The sequence below is a fragment of the Solenopsis invicta genome, chromosome 12 (genome assembly GCF_016802725.1).
Source record: "Solenopsis invicta isolate M01_SB chromosome 12, UNIL_Sinv_3.0, whole genome shotgun sequence".
Lineage (NCBI taxonomy): Eukaryota > Metazoa > Arthropoda > Insecta > Hymenoptera > Formicidae > Solenopsis > Solenopsis invicta.
In genome coordinates this window covers 15238092-15264732 of record NC_052675.1, presented here as the reverse complement: position 1 = coordinate 15264732, position 26641 = coordinate 15238092, and the positions used below count along the sequence as shown (strand labels likewise).

General features: G+C 35.5%; 1 protein-coding gene across 3 annotated transcripts in view; it reads right to left on the bottom strand.

Moving 5' to 3' along the window:
* LOC105201747 (protein vein) overlaps nucleotides 1-26641 on the bottom strand; it is a 427513-nt gene that overhangs the window by 20479 nt on the left and 380393 nt on the right. The gene's annotated exons all lie outside the window — the stretch shown is intronic.

Below are 26641 nucleotides of genomic sequence, written 5' to 3'. Positions count from 1 at the left end.
CCGCCAGCGGAAGGTAACGCGGCTCACAGTCGCCGTCGCGCCGTGATGGTGCACTATACGCCCAGATGCCGGCAGAACGTATTGGGTACTGCACCCGGTAATACGTATCGGACTACATTTCACGGTTGATCGAAGCCCGGGCCGGCAGCGCTATAGACTATTTCCCAAAGGATTCCCAGAGCGATATAATGGGTTTGCCAAGGTATAACGTAGCTAGTTACCTAACTCTATCGTATTACCGGGCCCGAGCGAGCCACTCCGCTCCCCGCACGACCGGAGCTCGACCGACCGTGGCTTCGACCGGGTCCTCTCACGGGGTAAATTCGTCAACTGCTCTCGGACACGCCTCGGACGGACGGTGAGAAATGCGGGATCGATGTTGCACGCGGTTCGATTTGAAAATTGCGCTTCCTCGCCACGTACACGCCTTGACGATGTTCGCCCGCCCGCCTGCCCGCCCGCCTGCCTGCGCGCGCGTGCCTCTTCTCGCGGCTGGGCGATTCCTTCCACGGCTTTTGCTTCGCGATACCATCCCCTGGGTACACACCTTTCCGCTCCCACCAGGTAGAACCTTCCTATCTACCTGCCCACCCACTCTCGGTCGTTTCTATCTCGCAAGATCTGTGAAAAGGCTCCTTCAAGTCGGGCAAAATTGGAAAGTGGAGCTACGAATCTCGTTTAGATCGTTTCGAGTGATTCAGCCAGCAAGGGTGCGCGCGCGCGCGTTTTCTGCACACGATTTATCGACTTTCTCGTTCCCTGTTCTCTCGAGAATTCATCAAGCCCGATTTGATCCTAGAGAATCGCATAGTGTACGCGAAATAATAAAACGTTAATGTATTTTTGCTGGAAGGAAGAGCGGTTATTAATTATCGTGCCTGGCAGTCATATCTTCTTTTTCCTTTTTTCTTCCTCCCTCCCTCTTTTTTTTCCTTTTTTGAGGCGCCCTCCTCTATCGTGTACCTTTGGCGGTGCGTATGGAGACTACAGATGACACGGAAGGTATTGTGAGAGCACACGAGGTCGCATATCGAGAATCTTTTGTTGGTGCTACATAAAGAGGGTAGAAAGGAGTGAGGAAGGCTATTGTCTCGGCAGTCGTGCCAGGAGAACGGAAGTACTTCCGCGTGTGCCCGTATTTCAGCCATTTTTTAATACCACGAATGACCTGTGCGCGCTGAACACTATTAACCTTTTCATTCCGAGTTATTCTTAGATTTTCTAAAAGATACTAGAACACAACTTTTTCCTTTTCGTTCCGTGCAGTATTGTGTTAAAACGCTCGCCTAATTTTTTGGAAATTATTTATGATTTCTAGGTAACTGAATTTTTTTCCTTTTTGGTTACAAAAATGGTATAAGACTACAAAAATAATATCAGAATATCCTCGATTTTTCTGATCTTATTTTCTATTCGAGTTAATGAACTACCATTCTAATTCTATTTAAATAATGTTGACACCGTTCATCTCATTTATTTATTAGCGAAAGCTTAACAAAGTTCGAAATCGGTTTTTGTCTTGGATTTACATTCCAAATAGCTTCGAGGTCGGTGATAATTTTAATTCTGCTGTTTTAGATTTAGTTTGAGATTTTGTAGAATAGGTCGAGGTGAATCGGATCAATTTTCCTTCATAGATAAACAAATAATAAAAAGATCCAATTTTGTCAAGTTTTACTATAAATTCTTAAACTTCACATCTTTACTTCAGTAAGCGCTCAATGATTCTTTAAAATGATTGGTTTATACATTTAGATCCTGCAAGAAACTAAGGGCAAGAACCAATCGTATTAAAGAATCAGATTCAGCGTTTACTGATCTGCTTTCTCTGCTGAACGCAGCAAATGATAACTGTTGCAAAACTTATAACGATCCGATTCGCCTCGGTCTTTCTCTAGAGAAAATGGTTTTACTTAAGTACAATAAATTTTCAATTCTGTGAAAAAGTATCCACTACGATTTCATAATAATAATTTTCTCCATTATGAGCAATTATTACTGAACGCGCACAGTGAGATTCGGCGCGTTTATTTTCGGCGGTCGCGATAATCGTTCCAATGACCTCTGAGGTGCCTTATTGCCGAGGTGGCTATTCGCCTGGTGGCGTTTTAAAAGCGGCCATTACCATGCTATACGACGCGATGTCCGTGGAGGGATTGTTAGAGATGCATCGCGCTCATAATCTGTCGCTTAGGTAGATGCCCGGTCTACCGAATGTCCTGGCAGTCGTTATAGTTTAATGCGTCGGGCGCCACCGTAATGCGAATTCATTGCTGGCAAAAGCAGCGTCGGGTGGGCAGCCGTTCGTGTAAACATCGTGTATATCAGCCAGCCAAGCCAACCAGCCAATGGGAAATCCTGCACCCGCGTGTCCGCACGTGTACATATACATACGTTTACCGTCTTCTCGTCGCTGATCCTCTATTTTCCATGCCCGGTCTCTATTCGCCCTAAGGACACCCGCCCTTATTCCATCTCGGTTGCCTTTAATGAAAGCCATAAAGCGCGCGGTCCACCGGATCGAAACTCGCGTCGCCTGCAGCGCTGCTTGCGTCGAAGCGACACGGCGCGAGGAAACCTCGTCGTGTATTAGATCGACGTAGGGTCGATTGGTAGGGCTTCCGCGCGTGCAATGGAATGGCCGCAATTGCGAATTGAAAAGGCGAGTCGATTCGATAGCTCGCGATGCCGGTGGCACTGGCGCGGGCGCAGTGATTACCGAGTGGCGTGAACCGCGTTATCGGTATAACCGCTCACGTGTAATACTCGTGCGAAATAGGTGCGGCTTAATCCTGCAGGCACACATCGAGCTTCATCCACACATCAATCCCGATTAAATTCGCGCCGTCGTCGTCTAAATTTTTCGAGCCGTTGTTCAGTTGAAAGTAGCCGATTAAAAAAATATGTGAAAATACCAAATCGCATTACCAAGTAAAGATCATGTAAATTAATAACAGAGAACGTCGACCAATATGTGAACACGCACAATACAGACAATTGGGAAGTCCTGATGGTCAAAGCTAGATCTTAGTGCTGATATTTCTTGTGATTTTATTTATAATACATTTTGAAGTTCACGAAACTGCGCACCGAATAAATTTTTGGTTGTAAAAGAATTTGTTGCAAAAAATAACATCTCAGCCACAGCAAAAAAGTATTAAGTCAACAATTCATTGTTTTATATATAAACAAAAATATACATTTTTTTGGAATAAAGTTAATAATCTTAAATAAAATTTCTTTATGTTAGCAAATTATGTCTGTTTAAGATTATAAGTAAATTCTTTCAAGAAGATTTTATTTTCTTGTTTATATATATGAAACAATGAATTGTTGATTTGATACTAATTTTTTTTCTGTGTGCAAGGGTCGAATCTGGAACCTCTCGACTTTCCGAGGAGAATTTACCTTAGCCATCCCGATCACTGAGACGTTACATGTTACAATATTAACATTTCGTTTAACTTAAAACTGTGTTTTAAAATTTCTTCGGAGCGCAGTTTTATAAACTTGAAAATGTATTATACATAAAATCGCACAAGAAATATCAGGACTAAGATTTAGCTATGACTCTTAGGGTTTCTCGATTGTTTATAATTATATAAATTAATTTATAGATGATAAATTGCTCCGGAATATTTCTCTGGAATCTCTTGACTGAACAGTTGCTTCATTGAGTTGCTGTATTAGATTTCTGTTTCATATATCTAATTTCTATGTTTCATTATGCTATTTATTTATTTATATCAGTTATTTAAATAACTTGATTTCACTGCTGTGATTAGTACGATCATTGATAATATTTCTGTTTCTCACTATTGAGAAATGATGGTTCTTGGTTTGATATATCGGACAACTGTAGTAACATCGTCTGGAGATGTTCACATCGGTTATACAATCAATGAAACGGTATCTATCTACCGTGGAATAATATTTCTCTCTCTCTCTCTCTCTCTCTCTCTCTCTCTCTTGTTAGAATAATATCAATATCCGAATAGGACGGGGATATTCAATTTCGCGAAACACCAGATTTAATCCAGATTTATCAGGATAAAGTTACCAACGAATTATCATTACAGCAGTGAATGACGTTAAAATGATGGAACTTGCAGATTTAGCCACCGCAAGATTTAAGCACGAAAACTTTACCAGGAGAAATCTGTTTCGCGATTCTATAATGTAACGGAAAATTGAAACGTGTTCTGTTAGTGTGAGAATATCTTATTTTTTTTCTCATCAAAAAACAGAGGCGATTAATTTCTTTAGAATTACATCAGAACTTTTGCTTTTACAGCCTAACTTTAAAAAGTTTCGTCTTTCTCCTACGCATGTAATTGAATATATATTTTGGAACACGGATATATTCCATCTCATGCATCGCATATGAAAGTCTATCTTGCACTAGAAATAGGGCTTGGTGAAACAGCTGATATAGATTTAATAGCCTAAGCTTCATACAGGCTGCATTAGTAGTGCGATTAGTGCGTAAGGGGAGATTTGTGGTTTATGTATAAGTCCGCCATATTATGTGTAACTCCGGCGATTAGTGTTCGTGAATGTATTAAATTGTTTAGCGAATGTTTACCATGTACATTATCGGAACCCAACGTCGACTACGCTATTGTATTAGCAACGTGCTAACATTTTCCACATTCGCTCTACAATCCTCCAGTATGTTCTGCGAAAGATTACGTTCTCTCTCTCAAAAATTATCTTACTTTATACGTGTACAATACAATTGCATTGTTTGAATTTTTTCCATTAGAAATAAACGCATTGAGAGAATTTTTCCACTTTTCTTCTTATATTTTTAAATAAATTTCTTAAACATCTTTTGTAAATTTTTTTTGTTGCGTTATTCATCGTTTTAGCAATATAAAAAATTCACGCGTAAAATTCAGAAAGCAAATTGATTGGGCTATTTTACAATCGCTTACGCGCCGGCAGGGATTTTAAATCTTGAAAAAAATACGAACGTTCGAAAGTCATGGATTTTTCGAAGCCTCCCGGCGTCGCGAGATACGCTTCGTTTGACGTTAAACTTTGTAAACGGCGGATATCGTTAATTCTGTCACGGTATTCGCCGGTTGTGAACGATATTTCTCTCTTCATGCATTTTAATTTGGTGACCTTCCATCATACACGCGTGCGCGCGCTTTAATTCATTCCTTTTGTTCCGTGACCGGATCTATCATCGTTTTCTCTTCTCTCTCTCTCTCCCTCTCTTTTCTCTCTACCGCTGTTGTCCATACTCGGGCTATGCGGCGGTGGCAGGCGTGCATTGTTGCATGTACCAACCCTTTGACGGTTTTGCTAAGTGAAGTGCACCAGGCGAGCAATTTGCCAGAATACAGGCGTGCAACGCTGCATTGTGATGAATGCATCGTGAGATAAATATTTATCTGTATCAGAACGTTTTAGCGGAGTTCACCTTGCAGTCGAGAATTAGTCTTGGTTCTTTAACGCATTCTCAAGGAGAATGCTGTAATACTTTTGGATGCGTTATTTCAGTTTGTTAATTTCTTTCTTCTTGATTTCTTTCTTATCTTCTGTATATCTTTTTTGAGATGTCTTTCTTTTCTCTTCTTGCATTGTACGAGAATATTACGTTTTTGTTTTTTTAGTATGTTGAATGCTACGACATTCAACAGTCATTTATTTGCAAATTTATCGGAATTTAGCACTTTGGAATTAGAAACTAGTCCTTTAATTAAATCCTTTTAGATTTAGATCCAGTTTTTCAAGGATGTATTGGACATACGGTCCCTGTAAAGTAAATAAAATTTGGAAATGTATTAATATTATATACTTTAGATAAACTGTATACGTATGAAAGTTGTGTGAATAAGATTATATTTTTTTACGATTATATACTCTATTTGTTATTAAAAATTAAAATTATTTTTACAACATTAAGAAAAATCTAAGTTTCTTTGTTTAAGTACTTTATTTAAGATGAGTCTGTTTAGTTATTTTATAAATAAATAAATAAATAACTTTTGTTTATCTTACAGTACTGATCTTTGCATTGCAATGAAACTTTACATAAATTATTTTAAATATTTAAAGTACTTATGGTAAATAAAAAAATTCAAATTTTGTTATTATTTCTTATTTCATTAATTATGTTTTCAATAGAGCAGATGACTATAATACTTTTTATAGAAATTACTTTTTATCCAGATAAAACATTGCCGTCAATTTTTTTCTACTACTTTCAGATACAATACAAAACAACCTGTAACTTTTCATAATTTTTGTAATGTCTTGAGCCATGTCCTATACATCCTTAAGAAGTGCTGTAATACTCTCGAATGCATTATTTCAATTTTCTAATTTTTGTCTTATCTTTATATAATTTTTCATAATTTCCTTTCCTTCTGTTCTTGCATTATACGTAAACGTCACATTATAATGGTACGTTGAATGCTATGACAATCATTTATCAACCGGAAATTCATCAAAATATACAATATCTGTCGATTCCTGCGTTTCCCATTTTGCATGCATGCAGTACATATTCACATAAATTATTTTTGCACGAGGTGCACCGAAACGCGTGAAAATACAAGGTTATACATATACTCGAATTGTCTATATCCATTACTTAATATATTTATGCATCGCGCGTGCACACGGAATTACATACGCGCGCGGAAGGTAGATTTCCCGCGCGCTCGTAAAAGTCGGGGAAAACGCGCGCGAGCGTTCCCGCTCGCGTATAATCGCGGTCCGGCGGTTACTACCCTACCGCGGGCCGGCGTATTTGCGAGCAACCTCGCCTCTCCCTCGACCGGTGACATAATGTAAAATGAACCAAGATTTACATCGCACTCGCCATCGTTTTCGTACGGGGGTCGATTGTCCGGCGCGGCGCTTCGTATCTCGTATCAGCGGGAACGCCCGAATTTGCTCTGTGCCGCCGGCTTCGTGCTATTTAATTTTCGCATGGTGCAATTATCCGCCGGACATTCCGCGCACCGTCGCTCGTAAAATATTTGCTACTGCGCGCCGATTTCACGCGAGGGATCGTCTCTCGTGACGAGTGACGAGGTCGAATTGCAGAGACGTTATCAAAATTTCTCTGACGCGCTAAGTATTTTTCTAGAATTTCGTGTTAATACGAAATTTGTGAAACTGCAAGAGATTAATAGAAATTATGAATGTTTAATTTCAAGTAATTCTTAAAAATCCTGTTTATCGAAAATTGAAAAGACCAGCTTGAACTTGTCTAATAACATATACGATTTTGTAGTTTTCAGTGGATTATTGATGCGCGACAAAAGTTTATTGTTTCACATAAGCTCAATAACCACTAATAATGGTTCCAAGCTGTTTATCAGTTCTGCGTACATTGAGATCTAAGTGCGAATTCGTGTATCTGTTATTAGATAGTTTAATTCTACAACACCGATGACCGCGACTGTAATAATTTTGCGAATTGCAGAGCATTCAAATTTATCGGGTTATATTAGTGACATTGGCTAACAATAGCGTCTGCTCATTTCCCAATATTCCTGGATTCGATGGGAATATGTGTTTCTGCCATTAAATAATTTTGTACGCGGAAAGAACGGTTTTGTGCTGACGTATTTACAAATTTAGCTAGATACGGGTCTGAAAATAATTTTGTTAACCTGTCAAAATAATTATGTTGGATGTATGACTCTGCAAAAAGACATTAACATTTTAGCAACCAATGTGAGCTCCATAATTATTTTGATAAAACGAAAAACTATTTTCATATCTACACAGTAGAAAACATTTTGTATTTACGATAAAAACGTAACTCGCTAACTTTGTGAAACATAAAGTTAGGCCTATGTCACTTACAGTGGTTCTTATTGCTAAATAATAACTTTTACAACCTCCAGATATGAACTACGCGCCGCATATTCGTCGGATTTGAAACACAGTCATTGCATAAAGCCAGAATATTAATGCTAAGAAGCATGTATAAGATTTTCCTTCTTTAGAAAAAACTGTGAACAGTTTATTGCAAAAAAATAAGAACCGCTGTGACTGACATAGATCCGCTAATTTTATGTTTGACATTTTTATCAGAATTTCACTTATTATTGTAAATTTTTTGTGAATTTTTAATATACCTTAGTGCCTTAGTGTTAATTTAACATAATGTTATTATGTTATTCGAACCTCTCTTTCTCAAAGTCGGTCCTTGATAATGAATATTTGGTCTTAAATCAATATTCATTATATCTTAATGTTAAAACAACATGATTTACGTTTAGTTGAACAAATAACATTAAAATAACGTAATTCTGAAACAGTAATTCTAAGATAAGTAAATAAGATATACGCATCAATTTATTATAAACGTTAATTTTACTGAAGATATATATTTCCGCAATGTATTTTTAAATTGTATCAAAACTTTGAATTTTTCAAATTAATTTTTTACATAATATTCGTGTTGCTTTCTAACATATTTATTTTGTGTTAAATTAACACAAAGCTTTGAGTATATCGTTTGGGATATGCGATGTTTAATACAAATTTTACACTGTATCTTTTTTGGATACTTTAGTAAAATCGTTCTTTCTATGTAAACGAAGATAATATCGATGTAATGGTTCCACAAACTGGAGCGCCAGGGTTTATTACATATAAATAGGAACGATATATTAGCACTTAATTGAAGTATCAGAATTCATTCACGTTATCCACGTTGCATCCAGATTTTCAGCAAAAACAGTTCGCGAGTCTTGAAATATTTTTCATGATAAAATTTAGATACGCTAGGAGATTGGATCAGCGTTAATATGGTTTCGTAGATAATGATAACATTAACTGGGAATAATTCCGCGAACCGTGGTGCACTTAAGCGTCACTGCGTAATCGCGTTGTAACGCTCTCTTGCACTAGCAGGCGCTGATTCTCGCCGCGCCGCGCCGGGCGACTGGCTGGCTGGCCGGCCGGCCGGACGGATGACAAAATGCAAAATGAACGAAGATTTGCATCCGAACTGGCATTGCTTTACGCGCTGCCGGGTGCGTCCCGGGGCGTGGGTGGCGTTCACGTGGGATAGGCGACCCGAGGACGGCGCGGCGCGGCGAGTCCTCCCGTTCGATTATGCGAACGTCCGCATCGTCACGGATGATGTGCGGCGCGGCATAATTTTACGGCTCGCACGTGATGCTCCAAGTTGTGAGCATAGAGGTCGATAGCTTTGTCGACAGGGAATGGGACGACACGTCGTCACTCTGTGTTAGAAGACCGGGCCCTCCCTTTGACACTTCGATCGATGATTTTGATACGAACGATGTATCAGCGCTATTCGAACTGTATTAAAAAATGTTGGGAGCTGACTGGTACACTGAGAGAAAATTTTTCAAATGAAAAGACATTTTTCTAAAACCATACATTTTGATTCAAGCATTTGCTTGTTCTGTTTAAGTAAAAATATTTATTTTTGAGTAAATAGAAATATTATCTTGAGTTATTATTATTTAAGATAATATTGTCTATTTACTTAAAAATAAAAATATTTTTTTTAAAGAGAACAAATGTTTGAATCAAAATATATGGTTTTAAGGAAATGTATTTTTACATTTAAATAATGATTTTATAAATAAGCTAATAATATTATTAAATTAAAATTGTTTTCTTAGATTAAAACAAATCTGGTTATCTTGAATATAAAAATAATTCAACAGTAAATATTTTCTAAAACTGCAAGGAAACATATATCTGATTATGCTTATTTTGCTTATATAAATATTTTAATTAAGAAATTTTTAACTTGACTGCAAGTAAATTAGAATTTAACGAGTAAATAATTTTTTTGTTTTAAGAAATTTTTTCTCTTAGTGTAGACGTAGAAAAATAACGGCGAAAAAATTCGTTTAAGTCGTTCACTTCGTTTCGATTATGTTTCTAAATCTATCAAATTCTGAACAGCTGTTGAACGTATTCAAAGCTTGAGTTTTGTTAAAGGCGCAAAATTCAAAGATCGTAAATTACAGTTGCATTAGATGAAACAGCAGCTATGAAATTAGTTATGAAATATCAGCTCGAATGAACTAACGTGTGCGTAAACGTTTCTTTAAAGCAAACCTATAGAATTATTCCATCCACGATACAACGCGAGACATCTCCTGGGGTAACTTCCGGTAACTTCAGGCATTACGCGATATCCGTTTGCTGTTTTATCGAAAGTTTGTCGCGTCAGCGATCCGTGAGGGAAGTTACAATCGAAAGAGAAAAACATATCCCCCATTGCGTCTTTCTTTCTGAAAGTCAAACAACAGCCTGAGTCGCGGTGCGGCCGAGAGCGAAACTTTTTGACGATAAATCGATATTCGTTCTTTGAAATGCGGCGGACAGTATTCATCCGCGATGTTTCCCGTGTTTCCCTATTAGACGCTTCGATTTCTCTCCTGTTTCTCTCTCTCTCTTTTTCTTCGCGCGAAAAGTTTCTCTCCTAGAAACTGGCGGAATTTGCGAGCGGGCGGCGCCCGGAGAAGGATGGCTCTTGTCTGTTTTTCTTTCTCCTTACTCCAACTTCCCGCAGTTTGTTCCCTGTAGAGAGGACGGTTCGTTTCCGGGGACTATTTACTTTTAATAATAGCGCGAGAAATCGAATACCGATTTTGAATACCAGCGCGCTCTTCCTTCATTGCTGAGATAAGATCGTCTATGCGCGAAATTGAATTTCCATTTCAATTCTCTTCTACGGCGCGCGATATCACGCGGCATATTTTTTATATGAGGTGCTAAGATTATTGCGTATATATTCTCATAAAGTTTTTTTATCTCCTTTTTTTCGTATTCCGTTTAAGAAATATTTGTTTTAAAACGCCGAGAGAAAGAGATATCTATTTCTAAGTTTGCTTTTATATAATGTTGTACAGTAATTGACAAATTGATTTGACGATCGAAGCAGTGAGATGAACTTGCAATGTGTTCACAATGAGTTCATGCTCGTCGCAGAAAACCCCATGTATTCGCGATGAAGTTTCATCAAACTGTACGCCGCATCATGCGTTCTTTTTGTTATTAATATACGGCGTCACGTGTGACGGGATAAAATCTAAAAATTGTTCACCCATTTCCCGGGTTCGACGACGTCCAAAAAAGCATCACGGACAAACACCTCTCTCATGTCACCTTTCGAATATCCTTCTTTCGAGCGATTGTTTCGCCATCAGCGAGCTTTTCTTGAGAATGGGTGGATTGATGCAAATGTATCGTGCGGCTGAATTTTTCAATATCGCATGCAAGTTTCGAAGACAGGATTCGCCTCGGGATTTTCTGCTCGACATTTTTAGTTTGAAAATCATATTTCTATGATCTTTTCTTAAAATTGCGTATGTTACATTAAAGAAATTTATTTTATAGCAAGAACTGGCAAAATTGTTTATTGTTAAAATAGTAAGAATAGGCGAAATAACTAAGATTGTAAGACAAATTGATTTTGCAATGATAAAAGCAATTACGTAATTTCTCTTAACCTTTCGTTCGGCTTTTTTTATAAATTTACATTATTTTTTTAAGAAATAGGTTTAAAAGTTATTTAATTTTTCGTTTATTTTTTATTCTTATATAAAATCATGTTTTGCAGTACTTTAAAAATTTGATGAAAAATTATCAGTTAAATTAAAATTTTTACATGTGCTAATAAAACTCTAAAAATATTCGTGTAAAAATTCATTTAGATCCACTTACTCGTTAAAAAGTAATTTATTTAAAACTGGCAAAATATAGTAATTTTTGCTGCGAAAATCATTATAAATCAAATTTTTAATCTTTGCGGCTGATTTTAGGATTAAAATTCGGGCATTTGCGACCAAAATTTTTTGTTGTTGATTAGGAAAAAAGGAAAAAACCTCAGAAATCTTCAGTCTTTAAATTTCGATAATTTTTTAGCTCGTATCGTATAACCAAAGCATGTTCTTAATTAATTTTGCACGACTCTTCGTACGTTTTTCATTATCTCTCGCGCAGATCGCGGCATCGTTGCGAGAAACGTGTTGTATGGGTAATTGTTTGTATTTTTTAATTTTTAATGATCTATCTAAACCTTACAGCGCAAACGGAATAATTGTAGACAGAAACTCGAGTTCAACTCGATACAATCTCTCTCTGTGGACAGCGTCGTGCGTTCTCGCGTGCGGCATGTAACGCTTTCATTAGACGGATTATTATCTGCACCGGATATATTGCGAAACGCGTTGAATAGCCTTTGTCACGTAGTTTTCGTTGCGGAGGCTTTCATCGATTTAAAATGTTCCAACGAACTCGCGATAGCGGCCCGAGTTGAACGACTGAATGAAGAGTGAAAAATGTAATTGATTTGATCGGAAATTACTTATAATTCGAATGAGAATTTTAGCGCGAGCAAAGCGCGTTTTATTTTTTGAATTTTTTATGCGATTACGCGCTAGTGCCGTGTGACGCGAAATTTATGAAATGCTGGCATGAATAAACAACGATCTCCCCCGTTAATATGAAGTCAGCAGTGTTTTTTTATCTTGTTTTTCGTAAAGCGTGGAGAAATATGTAAAACGCGGCGAAAACGAAGCTCATGTAATGTTTTAATCCGATCATCGTCCGCTTTAGCATAGCGATGCGATTATTAAATTTACGTCTACCACACGCGCACACCTCTTGCACTTGCACAAAGTTCCAAACTCGAAAAAGAGAGAAAAAAAAAGAACATGGATTTTTATAAAACTGGAGAGAATCCGTGCCCGCTCCTGGGACTAATTGCGAAGTTTAACAATTCAGTGATATTCAGAATTTGTCAGCGCACACATACACGCACGTTTTCTCTCTCTCTCTCTCTCTCTCTCTCTCTCTCTCTCTCTCTCTTCAAAAATTTTATCCTGATCACTGTCGGAATATTATAATAATACGAGAACCCCTCAGTTTGAGCATTGCGCAATCTGGAGATCCTAAAGTTTAGTAATTCTAAAATTAAACGATTTATAACGCGAGAATATTTTATTACCTGGGCAGATGAGAAAGTTAAAATGAAATTAAATGAAGACAGATAGAAGTTTAGTAAATTTTTGTTAATTTCATTTATCGTTTTCGATGGATATTCGACATATCGACATGACCGATCTTAACATATCATCCGGCGACTTGTTACTCAATCCTAATTTGACAGCGAATACGGTGGACAGGAGGTCGTACTGCGGAACGAATAGAAGTGGCAGGCGATCATGCGATTAATGCGACGAGTTTAATGAGCATGAGACGCGTCGCGTTGAGATACGAGCTCGAAATCCGATTTCGCTCAGGATTGCCTTGGTTCGGCTAATTAAGGCGCTAATGAAGATCCTCAGAGGGAACGATCGGTCTCACGAAATCCGAGGCACGCACTTCCTTCTTTCACTCTCTTCCTGCGCGAGAGAACCGCCCTTGTCTTCCACCCTTCGTCGCTCACTCTCGAGTGGACCCGAGAAAGATGGATGACCGTAGAATGAGAATCAGGCCTACACGCGATGAGAATCAGGTACATGTATATACAAGGTGTTCTTGAAAGAGGAAAACTTTTCCAAGTTCTTGGAAGACTGATTGAACTTCGATCCTCTTCACAGAATATCCCTTAGTGGAGACTTTTGGTTTAGATTTTTGTTTCTGAATTTAATTAACATCGAAGCTCAAGATTCTTTAAATCGGATATAGATGAAAATCAAAATAAATTGAAAAACATTTAATTTTTTAATTAATTTAAAGCAAGTACAAGCATAATAAAATTATAAATACTTTTGATTATAATAAAATATTAAAATGATAATTTTAATAAATGAAATAATGATAATATTTGTTAAGGAGAAATTAAATCCACATTTTAGGAAATAGACTTTGAGAGTTTGAATCTTCTTGGAACGCCCTGTATAAGATACATTCGACGTCGCGTGCCGCCGCTTAGCTCGTTAAATAAATCATACAATACACAAATAAAGAGCTTTGTTTTAAGACAAGGGTATCTTCGAGGGAACGCCTTGGTATCCTTAACGCGAAGTTGATTACCTCTGCGATAAGGGTAGAAGGCGTCGGAAGAAATCTTGAAATAAGGATCTGCTTATGACCGTGCGCACGAGGCATCTGTTCTATTAACGAAGAAAATTTATTTCAAGGCATTCCTTTAGCTTGGTTGGCAATTTAGATACAACCGATCTCTGGAAATAAATTATAGAGTATAGAAGCGAGAGAATAAAAATTTATTTTACACTAAAATATTATCTTTTTATCGCTTTTTTTGAAATTTTAATTCACGATGTAAATTGCGTTGCTTAATTTTAAAAACTGTAGCATAATTAAGCAAAATTTTTACTTTTTTGTAATCTTCTACTGTTAATATTTGCGTTATTATGAAGATGTACTATTTGAGTTTTTTTTTAAATTAAATTCTGTGCAGTTCTCACACACTCACACACAAATACATCTCATGCGCTTTCTTGCATATTTATTAAGCAGTTACTTAATGTGATCTAATTGTAGAGTGCAATAAAATATAAATTCTTCACACGCCAAAGACGCACACGATTCTCTTCAATTTTAGATGAGCTCTTAAATAAGCTTATGCGAATTATTTTTACATTGTTTACGTATTATATAATGATTTGCAAAGAGCTGATATTTCCTAGTTCTACAAAATCTAAAAACGATGTAAAGTGTATATATATATATATATATATATATATATAAGCTTTTCTGATTATTATCTATTTTTTTATTTTAATATCATTTTTTTGAAATAATATGAATATTCAATTATGTGCTAAGGAGGATTCCGTGGAATCAAAGCGTTCGCCTTTATATAAAATAGATATTTGAATATATATTAATATTGCTAAATTGTCATCTACATTGTTTTGCTCGTTAATTTGGCCTTGATCTCTTTAATTTATTATTCACGTACGAGATTCTTAATACTTTAGCAAGTTTATTAGGTTTAGTATTAATATTTTAGTTTAGTATTTTTATTGTCGCCTTTTTTTTATTCAAAATTGGCTGAAGTACGACCCGATATTCTGGGTCATTGTCTAGAGCAGTACAGATATCTGTGTAGTTACACAAATACATAGGACCGGCAGTTTTAAACGCCGGTTCTGAATTGCCCATTTAGAGAGCCTCTTATGGTAAGGTATTCCCGGTGGTTTGCCATTGCTATCCGAGGGATAGCGATCGAATAAAATCCGACGTTTCTGAACGGATTTGAACCCGGATATTCGACACAGAGAGCGGACGCACAATTCTCTGCGCCACGAGTGCATATGAAAATCGAATACGTATGATCTTCATTTTATTGTATTTTACAAATGTATCTTGTTAAAAAAAATATAACAATCTTTTATCGCCTTTTCCTTTTATCCTTGTATATTTTTCAACAAGGCATGAAGCATTTTAAAGAGTTTATAACTCTTAATACTTTTTGTGTCAATATTTCAGTTACGCACATTGCATTAATCTTTCTCTTTCGCACATATGGCATTTCTTTCCATTCTCGTTTACCCCGAAATTGAGTAAGCGTGCAGTCGTGCATTCACATTGCATTTTCACATCTGCTCAGTCTTTTTTTTTTACGTCTCTTAATGGGCGATTCGTTGGCCACCGGATACTGTTAAATTTCGATTATCGACAAAGGGAACGATGGGAGGTGAAGCTAACATTGGGTTCGCGTATGTATCGCATGGACGCGACAGGGACAACGAGGGCCAGCAATCAATTCTCTTTTGCCGAATTAGTTCGACAATAAAACTCTCCTGGTTCCTCTCCTCGCTGCCCTTTTCCCCTTGCATCGTGTTGCAGGTACACGTAGCAAGGTAGCGAAGGGTGCGGAGAGAAAGGGAGGGAGGAGTGAGTGGGACCCGAGCATTGAAAATTCTCTGTGATTCGGTGGAATTGATTAGTCCACCGTGCCGCACTCGCGTATTTATGCAGGCCGCCTAGTCGTTACCGCTCGTGATTTCAGTTTGCATACGAGCCGGACTAATGCACGTACAAACGCGGGCGTGAGCCCGCCAGATTATTCGCTCGTGACGATTAACAATACCGGGCGGCCGCGTTCACCCTACGGGACAAGCCCGAAGTAGTCCTCGTTGCCCGGCATTCATCGGTCCCCCGATCCCAGATTGATGGAATGTCATTGATGGAATGTCGTACGATGCGACCCGGATATCGATCGCGTGTGCGAAATGCGTAAAATGTCTCTGGAGCGAGTCAGATTGACGTGAGTTCTAATTTAAGCTGAGATATCACGAAATCCTCGATGCTTAATGTATAAACCGTAATCTTAGAATAGTTTAACTGGATGGGAAATTCTCTTTCTGTTTTTAGCCGGGATGGAGATCAGCGTTAATATATTCGCTTTTATAATAGTTGCTACAAAATCCTCTCGAAGTTTAGATTTAGAGTTTGCAGTTTGTAAATTCTGCATTTCTATAAAAACTTACTTAATTGTAACTTTATGATATATATAAAATAAGAAAGCTATTTGCCGATGAATTATTAAACGTATCACATTTAGCTTAATTATAAGCGACAAATAAACGGTTATATCTATTATCTATTTTCATTATTTAAACGATAGAAATCACTTTTAGGAAATAGTTCTTCAAAGTTTTGTTTGAATAAACACGCCGTATTCTGGAGAATAAAGCAGGAGCTCTATATTTTGGAGACATATTAAGCTTCTTTCAAGAAATAACTAACAATAAAATTATAAAAGGACTCTCAAGAATTAAAAATTATAATATTTAAAGAAGGCTAGTGAAAGTGAAATACTGAAGATGACCCTAAAGTGAGTCGAAACGTTTGTATTCACTCAAAACAAAAATGTTTAATTTTAAGATGTGGATTTAAAACACTAAAGCTTATAACTGAAATCTTTAACAGGCTTTAAATATTTTAGTGTTTTAAATTTAAACACCGTTTAAAACTAAAACATTTTTAAGTGTTTAAAAATGGAGACGAAAATAAAAAAATTTAATATTTTAAAATTAAACATTTCTTTTTGAGTGTTCTAGTTTGATTTATGTTTAATAGAGTTTGCAATTTCTAAAAAAAGATTGTAACCGTGTATCAATAATCGCACTTGATATATTTCCATCAGTCCTATTTAAATATTATAATTTTTAAATAATTGTTTTCGCTAACTGATAGTATAAATATAATAAACGTTAATGCGGCTGCGAATGGCGCACTTTAAATTGGATATTACTATTTTCGGCTATTTTACCTATTCCTCGCTACGCGAGGCCGATGATAATATTATTATTATGCCTGTCATGTACAAAAGGCGGAACAAGGCTGTCGGATTATTCGGTAGCAGAAATCGACATCCCCAGGTGATCGAATTCCCATCGGCGTGCATTGTTTTCGTTCGCGACAGCGCGTCGGTTGATCGAAAATCAACTGTGTGCGCCGAACGCCAGCCAACGATTTGCCATCCGTCGATTTGCTAAATGTTTATGTGCACTTATTACCGCCACGAGCGAATCATAAATATTGCCGTTAAATCCAGCTGTTTGAAATCGGAATTTTCGCTGTTGGTAAACCGGATGAATACTTTCTGTCTCGATAAATTGCTGCTATAATCGTTGTTATTATCGTACGAATCGAGGCGACCGCGCTAAAACGATAACAGACGAACAATTAACAACCCCGAATGTTGTAATCTCCCTGTCCGCCGCGTTTTATCTCCGCGCGTATTCCTCTATTGATGTTTTAGCTCTATGTTAATTGGACGTATAATCGGGCCGAATTGAGGATTTGCAAAAATATTATTTGTGAATAATAGTGGCTCTATTAGATCGATGGAACTTGATTATGAGAATCCAATTACTGTAATAGTTACAATTATATACGTTAGAAACAAAAATGTTAAAAAAAATCTTTCACGGAATAAAAGGATTTGTTAAAACAAGTAAGAACTTTGCTGATTCAGCAGATCCATAGCCGTAGCATAGCGACGGTCAGTTTTCCATGTTAAAGCAGCAAAGTTTTATAGCTGAATAAAATTAGCATTATAACTCATCATATTTGTTAAAATAGCACAGCAAATTTGTCAATACGAGACAACTTTCTGCAAAAATCAATTAAATATACGGATTAAAATTTTTAACAAAACTGCTAGCTAAGATGGCGCATACTTTTGCTGCTGTAATGAAGAAAATTTGTTACATTAGCAGTTTTTATTGTAGCAAAGAACTAATTGCTCTAACAATTCATTCAATACTTCCAGGCGTAATTTCTTTCTTAAACTATCAAATTTACTTATTTATAAGTGTTGAACTCGCGTAGCAAGCTATAGCTTTGTTGAATCATCCAATCTACTTTTTTCCGTGTATATTTTTTTTATACAGATCGAATAATAAAAGAATTAATTATGTATATTATATACTTTTTTTGTAACTATTTATACATATACATTAAGTTTTCTCTATCTTTTTTTTTTCTCTAATAATATTCGCCAAACTTTGGCGTATTTGTTAAAAATAAATTTTTTCCCTGTAATAGTGATTGATAATATACGGGGAATTAGATTCTCGCGTCAAAGTCTCTTCTATTGTTGTTTGATAAACGATAGCCTCTTTGAAATTCCGAGCTTTCAAACGGAACCCTCGAGAACACTTACGAATTTTGCGCAGTCAGCATGTAGAGCCCGAAATCGAGACTGAATGGAAACGCAGGAAAGGCGATATTCGCCTGGTATAGTTTCTGAGTTCCATACATTTAAGCACTCACAAATTTCGGGTTTTCCAATTGTCTGAGGTTACGGAGGATGTTGGGTCGGCAAGAAGGCGCAGGCGAAATATTTGAAGTTTAAGAGAACACCGCGCAGCACAGTGCCATAAAAAGAATCTCTATTACTCTGTTTCCAATAAAAGTAAATTTAATTTTCGCGGCACGGTAAGGTTTTCATAATCTTCTACCAGTAATCGTTGACCGCCAGCTGATATTCTGTCTGGCTGCTATAATTGGTTATTTGTGTTTTATTCTTTTTTATTTCACATTGAGAGAAATCAATAGCTGTAATGATTATAATTTAACATTAATAATTTATAGCTATTTTCGGTGCCAATTATATGTTTATCGTTAAATTGTAAGCGAATTTAAAAAATATATATAGTCGCTATAATTGTGATTTCACTGCTACATACAAATGTTTATTTTTATCATTCGTATCTTGACATTTTACTACATTGTCTGAAATTATAATTTATATTGAAATTTTATCATAGCACTATAAACACAAGGCTAACTATTACATACGTTATAACAGTAACTGCAAAAATGGAGCTTCTAACCACAATTATTTTACCATGAAATTGTAGTCACAAAAACAAAAGCTTTTCTCTCAGTGCATGTGTATTATTTCACCTCTTTACGGATTTTCTCAAATACGGTTGAAAAATAATTATTAATAGGATATTGACATTAATTAGATTTTATTAAATTGAGAGATAAACCGTCATCTCGAATTTCTGTAAATGTGATAATTCTGTAATCTATTGGAAAATGTTTTCCATTGCGCACAGTGCAGTAACATTCCTTTGAATGACAAAACTAGAGAGAGTTATCTTAAAATAGTTTGTATTATTAGAACTTCAATTTATACTGTTATTGCATGAATGTCACTTGAGACCTCGTAGATTCTCTTAGGAATTAATCTGCCAAGGATCGAGTCCATTTTCCGCACACTTCAACGTCCGCTGTCAATTAGTCGGACGTTCTAAGGGATATACTCGTTTCGGCACGTTCGCATGTCAAGTTTTCGTCGTGGACGTGAGGATCAATGGTCACGCGCACGTAATAGCGAAGGTTAACTTTCGAATGTGTTGCAGAAACTATAAAGTGTGGAACAGCTAAGTTATTTGAATCATACAAATTTTCACGATTTCCAGAAATATATAATGTATTGAATATGTGATGTATCATATGTAATCACTTTGATTATAGCTGTTTCTTCTGTATTCTTTGTAATCTAAATTTTAATTGGCAGCGTTATGCAAATAAATTAATAAAATTCGTATAATCTTGAATAAATTACTTGCATATGTAATAAAATACCGAATTTTTTTATATTTTCAATTTAGTTGCACATAATTATTACTATACATAACTTTCTGAATTTTATTTTAATTTATTTTTATGTATGACAGTTGTCTTATATATGAAAATTTATATTCTAATATGTGCTTTAATCTATTTTTTTGAAGCTTTTTTCCACGAAAGTGTAAATTTGTTAATTTACTAATTGTTTAATTAATATAAACGTAATAATATTATATAATTGTTTAATTAATATAAATATTTGATAATCTCATATATGAGAGAAGTAAAAATAACGAAATCAAATAATTAAATTCAACGAGCAACTTCCAATATTAGGAAGAAACAAAACAATCCTTTTTTAAAAAAAAAGCATGTAAAGTCAATACACACATATAGAACATGAATAAAAATAAATATACTAATAAACATACTTATAATTTTGCAAACATTAATATGAATATAAATAATAAATATAAATATAATAAATAAATATTATATTTATTTTTAACAAATTTTTAGCTATTTTTTTCAGATATTTTGAGTCACTAAAATGCCAGTAACAATGAAATAATGGTAATCTAATCAACGCGATGGTTGCGAAATTTTTGGTTAGCGCTGATATAAGAAACATGTCGATATTATTCTAAAATAGTGGATAGTGAAATTTTTAAGCGCGTATTTTGCCCATGCGATATCTGGAAGAATCTTTTAAAAGCATTAAAATTCAATGTGCATTTCCCCTGTGGCAACTTTTGATTGTTTGGTTGTCTTTATTAAACTTTTAGTTAATCGAATCTTGAATGTATTTTTATCGCTTGGAGATCATGTAAAAATCGACTATTGACAGAATTTTTTTTTGTCGCTTTGTCTTCTGTATTTTAAATACGTTTATACATTTTAAATTCAAATGGATTTCGGTTACGTGGAAATTTTAGAGAAGAGCACTTATCGCCGATTAAATATAATCATCTTTTTTATTCACCATTATTTTGAACGTTATTCGGCGACACAATTAATCACATTTCTCGATAATTATCGAGACAATTAATTATTATCCGCTTTTATCGTGCTTTTCTGTGAAATCGATTACTGTTGATATTTTAAGCATTCATTGAAACGCATTTTGAACTGTTCTACTCGTAAATTGAAGGCTGCCGATTGAAATTTCCATGATTTTTACATAACCAACAATAATTATCCTCATGTTCAGATATTTTATTCGAAGCTCTTTACGTTATGCTCTCTCTGATCACTGCAACATTTCTCTTTCTCATATGCCAAGTTACGCATCGATCGTATATCTTTGAAATTCAAATTAGTTTAATAAAACTCATTGCTGCGACTGAGAAAGAAATCCTTCGCGATCGTGAAGAAAACTATTTTTCTTACCGCACCAGACAGCTTTAATATGGTGCACGTGTCGTTCATAGTATTCATACGTTTTATTCCTTTCCGCGGTGGTTATTGTGTGTTTTTCATAAAAATCTGTAGCGCACAAAAGATACCACCGTCGAGGATGTCTAAAGATATATCACATAATAAAAATACGTTGGCCGGACGTAGCAAAAGCGAAAAGGAAACAGACGGCTTCGTTCGCATAAAACTAACACGCATATGATCACATTCCCGACGAAAAGGAATTTCTTCGAATATTGCTAAGGTTTTCCTTCCGTCGTCGAATCGCTGTCCTTAATCTTTTATTAATGTTTTCGATCCAGCAGCGGCAGAGAGATTAATGATGCAACGTACGCACACACGCACACGCACTCCGATTTCTATCCTCCCAAATATTCTAATATTATCTTTTCCAAAATTTATTTAACATTTATATTTTGTTGAATTTTATAATTTTTAAAATGTTTATCTTAATAATTAATTAGATAATGTTTATACTTTAATTTAGGTTTTATTTATTTTTGTTACTGTATGCACTATATTTTGCATTTTCACTTGAAATTTCCAAAAGCGTTTCTGTTATGTAATTTATTTGCTTGTTAAGCGATTTATATTCATTAATATGTGAAATGTAATAAAAATAATACCTTTAATGTTTTTAAAGAATTTAATTTGAAAACAAAATAAATCTTTTCATATTTAATTCACATAGTTTAATATCGATTTATATGTTTTATAGATATTTAAATATTTTCAAGCATTCGTTGACTCTTATATTTTTATAAATAAAAAATTATATTAAAAAAAAATATGATGAATTATTTCTTGAAATGTAGTGCATTTAGGTCTTTTTCTACGTTACATATTTCATTTTGTTTTGTCTATATGTCTATTCATTTTGTTCTATTCACGGAAAATACGGGTTTGCTATAAAATATATAAAAATAAAAAGTCAGATACAAATCTGAAAGTAAATATGTTGGGCCATCAAAATATGTGGGACAGCTTGAGCTTATGTAATTATTTTCCAATAGAATTATCTCCAGACCTGTATCTGCCCTTTTTATTTTTATAAATTTTTAGATCCTTTAGCATCGACCTTTCCGTATATATTTTTATTTTGTACTTTTTTATTTATCGCGACGGGATCATCTCATTTAATTTATCAGTCGAATTACGAATTTTCGGTCGTAGTTAAATACGGTTAGCTTCCACCATGAGCAAAGAATGTCCGATAACGTAACACGTCCGAGAAGTTTCCGTTTCGCGGCTGATAATCAAAGCTATTCGTACTAAATGCGCGTAAGCAAAGTTTAGAGTAGGACGAGCCCGCATTTTCGATAAGTTTCTACCGATAACATTTCCTTCTCAGGCCTCCCTCGCCATCTCCCACCGAAGAAAGTTGCTTCCGGAGCACGAAGTTCGATTAAGAGAAGCGTTTACGAGGCTCGCTGTAGGGGCAGTTCGAACTTTATGGACTATAGGAAGAAAGAGATAGAGAAAGAGAGAGAGTTTTTTTTTTTACGATGAAACACGCTTGCGAAATACATCGTCAGAATCGAGAGTGAATATTCATATTCATCCATAGTTATATTCCATTTGGCTCTATTTCTTGCCCTTTTTTCCCCTTTTTCTTTCCATTTGTTTTTTAATCGTACGAAGCAGCAATTTAATTATCCGATGAAATATGACGTGCATTTGCTTCTATCAACAAATAGGCTACGCGCAATCAATTACAAGATATTTTCAAAACTAAAAAGTAGAATTTAAATTTATAAAAATTGTTAAATTCACAATTGTCTTCCTTTTCGCAAGCGATATGTGTCAAGAATATTTGAATTATAAATGATTAAAAGTAAAATGATTGAAAGCGCTGCTTAACATTTATATATTTTAATTTTTAATCAGAGACATATAAATCAGTTTCTTATTATTAATTCAACAATAATAAAATTGCAAGTCTTGCATTTAAACTGCGTTAGAATAGTAATGCTTATTTATGTCCTACTTGTCTTTTTTTATTTTACAGACTTATATCGTGCTTCCAGAAAGATTCATTCAGTTATAGTACAATCTTACTTTTCATCCATCTCACGAATTGAGCTGCCGCTCTGCTTTATCACCAGCTAAACGTGAATAAATGTCGTTTTCCCCCTCGTGTTTCCGTCCCCATCAATTTTTACCCTCTTATGGTTATCCTTTGACGATTTAGAAATTTATGTCATCCCCTTGCGTTATTTACGCATCGCTCCCATGGTTTTCCACAGGAAGATATTCAGAGAGCTATTTCCTTGAAAGTAGGAGTGACTTCTCCCAAAACGACTTGTCGGGATGCAATAAGTAGCTAAAAGAAACAACGAGCATACTCTCAAGTATGAAAATTTCTCCCTTGTATTCGCTTGCTCTGCTCCAAAACATTTTTCACGACGGAAATCTTATCTTCTGCGAATGTGACGAGAGTGATCGATATGACATAAATATTTTACACAAAAGCAACGTATTAATTAATTAATCGTTTCCGCTTTTATTTGAAATTAAATATTTCGGCTTGTAGTTTCTGCTATGAATATTTGACCCATTTGTATTATCTCATATTATATAATAATAATGAAATCAATGATACTGTGTGTAAGTGTGCTTGTAATCTCGCGAAACGAACCAGGGAAATTCGATGATATTCATCGAGCATTCATAACGCTCAAAATTTCCGCGTCGGCGTCGACGAGTTAAAGGAAACTAAAATGGCGCATAAATGTTAAATACTAAATAATGAACATAAATTATAGAACATAGCAAAATAAAAAATACACCTACCTGTTTGAAGGCAACAGAAGAGCAGACAAAAACTTTCGCCCCTAATGTAGGATAAAGTATATGAAAATATTGATTTAAGTGAGAGCTCGAAAAGAGAAAACTGGCAAACGGATTATATTAAATTCGAACTATCGTATAACATTACATATTTCTACTTTCCTTGCTCTTCTCTTTCGCATTTTGAAACACTACTCTCTTATCCATTATATTTCTTATTAAAAATATGACAGGATAAAATATGACATTTAAATGTGACAAAAAACGAAATTTAAGTTATATGAGACGAACAGAAGAAGCATGATACATGTTTAAAAATAATATTTAATAATATTTAATAAAAATTGTTTGTTCGTATTAGCATTATTTCGCTACATTACTGATTTAATAAAATCACATAAGAGATATTATTGAGCATCTAAGCTTCTGCTTGACCATCCATTGGCCTTCTCTATATTTTATTTATATTGTAAATATATATGTAAATATATATTATTTTCAAATACGTATCATGCTTCTTCCTTTTGTCTCATACGTATTAAATTTCATATTTTTTGCTACGTTACATATTTTATTCTATCAAAATATTTTGATAAAAAATATGACGGATAAGAGAGTAGAGTTTCAAAATGCTAAACGTGCTTTGACCATTTTTTTTTGGCCTTTTTTAGATTTTAAATTTCATTATACATATATCACGATCGTCTCTCAATTATTGTAAATATCTTTTGACTTCGGAACACGGAAAGCGTACACACGATGCATAAGTTTTTCCGACTTTAAATTCAATTTTCGAGATTATGCTCCGTTTTGTTCTATATTATGTTACTTTTATATTTAGAGAATTAGAGACGAAAGTTTTGAGATCGCTCTTCTAGCGTATCCAGTTGTCGCCAGGTGAGAAGCGGCGTAAACGAAAGAGTGCAGAAAAGGTCAACAGAAGATTAAGAACAAAGGCGGTTGCCGGTGATGATGTTTAATCATAAATCAATAAAATTAATGAATTAAATAAATAAATTAAAAATGTTTATACACATATTTATATATATAATATATAATATAATATAAAACATAAATAGGGTCCCGCGTGCGCGAGACTGCTGGAGCACAGCGCGCATCCCTCCTCGCTCCCTTTCCCGCATGCCAATCGTTTTCACTCGCGCACGGGGGTCGTCGTCGTCGAGGTTTCTGACGGGATGAGATCATTATCGGTCTCTTGATAACATTTTTAGAAGATACGCCCGATCAATCTCCGTCTCGCCGACACGATATTATTGCCGTTCCGTTTCACTAGAAAATCCTCCGTGAACTTCTTAATTAGAACGGAAAGAAATGGATACTAAAGAAATGGATACTAGTCAGTGGCCCTCCACATCTCGCGCATTTTAAGGACGAAGAATTTTCGCGAGATCAGATTTTGTTATACCTCTCAAAAACCTCTCGACCGACCGACCATCCCGCGTCTCTATCCTCATCGAGATGAGATTTTATCGTCGCTCTCGCGAGTTCTTTCCTTTCGGTTTCCCGCCCTCTCTCTTTCTCACCCCCTTTCATATACCTTATATCTCTGCTTTTAGCTAGCCTAATGCGTTACACTATCGTATTTTACATTAAATCGTTTTTGCCCTGTGGTCTCTCTCCCGCGACTCGCTCGCTGACTGGCCAGTTTCCCTCTCCTCCTTTCGCACCATTTTTCTATTCGCGAATTCCTAATTTGCAATTCAACGAACAATTGGAAATGCTTCTGCGATGACGTCTGCTATTGGAAGTTGTTGCTTACCGGTATAGAATTTATTTTCTCGGTTAAAATGTCCCTACAATACCATCGTACCTCTCATTTTCAGTTATTTGATCATAAGTAATCAGTTATCACATCTGGATTGTTGAGAATACTTTTTATAATTTAGCTTTCTAGCTGAAAATAGTTTTGCATAGACTTTTTTGATATTTTTTTTCCACCAGCGATTATTTTATGTACTAACATTTTGCTCGCGTTGGTACGTATCTTCGAAACAGGGAATGAAAAACTTATGGATTAAGATCTTCTCTCAACTCTTACTGCATTATTCGAACATTTTGCCGGGCTTCCAACAGCGACGAACATGCAACGTGGCTGAGTTTCCTAGCCCACCCGCGATTTCAATAAAACCGAGCCGTGGAATAATAAAGTCGTTAAAAAAGGTCGAAGAGAAAGATAATCGGCTTGGCGAAATGCAAGTTTGATCCGTAGGAAACTACTTTACGGAGGCGGATTTTCCCCGTTTTCTAAAAAATAATTAATAACTTTTCGACATTCCGTTCGTTTTCTCGTACCGTTTGTCCTCAAGCCTCAACTATCGATTCCTAAGAAGAGAGCTTTCACGGATCGAAAATTGAATTAAGAAATCTACGAAACCAAAAG